The 2,434-nt window shown below is 33.5% G+C and overlaps 1 non-coding gene across 1 annotated transcript; it reads left to right on the forward strand.

The window, feature by feature from the left end:
- Positions 1-391: 391 nt before the first annotated feature.
- On the forward strand, positions 392-493 carry LOC120890991 (U6 spliceosomal RNA). The gene has a single exon (XR_005735440.1). It is a non-coding gene; the product is annotated as a U6 spliceosomal RNA (small nuclear RNA).
- Positions 494-2,434: the final 1,941 nt, after the last annotated feature.

The following is a 2,434-nucleotide window of genomic DNA, read 5'->3' on the forward strand; positions in this document are numbered from 1 at the left end:
AGATACATTAAAAAATTTAAGGCTATTTTGTTGGAAATATATAAAGTAGTAGCATGTAAAAACAATACTATCATAAAAGGATGAGGGAATTGAACTATATTTTAAAGAAAAACAAAGTTTCTATTTTTTACTAGAATTGTTAATATTATCTGAAATAGATTATTTTTAGTTAAGATGTGTACTGTATTTCCCCCAGAAGAACCACTAAGAAAATCATTCCTCAAAATATAATTAAAAACAAAAAAAGGAGAAATTAAATGGTGCACTAGGAAAAAATTACTTAGGCTCAAAACAAAAAAGCAGTAAAGAAAGAATATAGGAACAGAAGGACATGAGATAAGTAGAAAACAAGAAAATAAGACAATGCAAATCTATTAACAACATTAAAAATGTGTTCACTTCATCAGCATATACACTAAAATGGCAATAATACAGAGATTAGCATCATCCTTGTAAGAATGATATGCAAATTCATGAAGTATTCCAGTTGTTAGTGAAAAAAACAATTCCAAAGTATTACATAATACATAATTCCATGTATATAATATTTTGAAAAGAAAAATAATTACAAAGAGTATTTGGATCAGCAGTTGCCATAGGTAGGGATGGGGCAGGAGTGGGGGTGGCTGGAAAGTGGGGATGGTTATAAAAGAACAACATGAGGAGTACCTGCGGTGTTGGAACTGTTCAGTACCTTGACCAATCTACACAGTAGTCAAATTATATAGAACTTACAATTCTGAAGTGCACACACACATACACACAATCACAAATGAAATGGGAAATCTAAATAAGAGCTATAAATTTTATCAAGGTCCATATCCAGTTTTTAATATTATACTACAATTTTGAAAAATATTATCATTGAGGATATTCAGGCAAAATGTACTAGGAACCGCTCTGTTTTATTAAGACAGTATATGTATGTTCAATTATCTCAATAAAATTTTCAAATAAAGGGTAAAAGTATTAAACACTGAATTCAAAAGGCACAGTTGTACTGGAAACAAAATAAGACCCAGCTATATGCTATCTACAAGAGACACACTTAAGCCAGGTACGGTGTCGCATGCCTGTAATTCCAGTGGCTCAGGAGGCTGAGGCAGGAGGATCGCAAGTTCAAAGCCAGCCTCAGCAACTTAGTGAGGCCCTAAGCAACTCAATGAGACTCTGTCTCTAAATAAAATATTTTAAAAGTGTTGAAGATGTGGCTCAGTTGTTGAGTGCCCCTGAGTTCAATCCCCAGTACCAAAATTTTTTTAAAAAAAGACACACTTAAATTCACAGACAATATATTAAAAGTAAAAGTACTTTTTAAAAATGCTTTGCAAATAGTTATTATGAGATGGAGTCACTACTAAGCAGAAAATATGCTTTAAGACAAAATTTTACTATAAAAAGAAACATTTTCTAATTATAAAGTATTAATTAATCGGGAAGATTTAAGAATTATAAGCATACATATGCCTAATGGTAAAGTTCCAAAATATATGAAGCAGAAACTGATAAAAATGAAGAAATAAACAATTCAACAATAATTGTTGTAGACTTCTATGCTCTATTCAAGAATGGATTGAAAAAAACATTCTAGACATAAAATCAGCAAAGATATATAATTGAACAATATTATCTACTAACTTGGCCTACCTGACATTTACAGATCACCCACCCAACAACAGCAGAATACACATCCTTTTCAAGTACATATGGAACATTCTTGAAGATAGCCAATGTCCTAGGCCATAAAATAAGACTCAACTTCAAAGGATTAAAATCATACAAAATATGTCTTCCAGCCACAATGGACTGACGTTATAAATCAACAAAATAGATATTTGGGGACTCAATAAATCCTTGGAAGTTAAACAATACGCTTCTAAATAACCAAAGGGTCTGCATTAGTCTATTTTTTATCACTATAACAAAGTACCTAAAGCTTGGTACTTTATACAAAGAAGAAATTTATTTAGCACTCAGTTTTGGAGGCTAAAAGGCCAAAAAGCATAATGCTGGCTCAGGTAAGCCACTGCCCACCCTCTGCCTCAGCTGTAGCACATAATGGCTGATGACACCACAAGGGAGGTAGAATGTAGAAAAGGAAAAGATCATATTGCCAGATAACAAGCCAGAACACAAGAAGGCTTATTATTTTATTTTTTTCATACCAGGGATTGAACCCAGGGTCAATTAACCACTGAGCCACATCCCCAGCCCCTTTTTATTTTTTATTTTGAGACAGGGTCTCACTAAATTGCTGAGGCTGGCCTCAAACTTGTGATCCTCCTGCCTCAGCCTCCCAAACTGCTAGGATTAGAGGGGTATGCCATCATGCCCAGCTAGAAGACTTTTTAAAACAACCCTCTTGCAAGAACTCACTCAGGGTCCCACAATAACTAACTTAATTCCTTCTGAGAGCAATGTTCTCAATGACTTA

This window comes from Ictidomys tridecemlineatus, chromosome X, assembly GCF_052094955.1.
Source record: "Ictidomys tridecemlineatus isolate mIctTri1 chromosome X, mIctTri1.hap1, whole genome shotgun sequence".
NCBI classification, from domain to species: Eukaryota; Metazoa; Chordata; class Mammalia; order Rodentia; family Sciuridae; genus Ictidomys; species Ictidomys tridecemlineatus.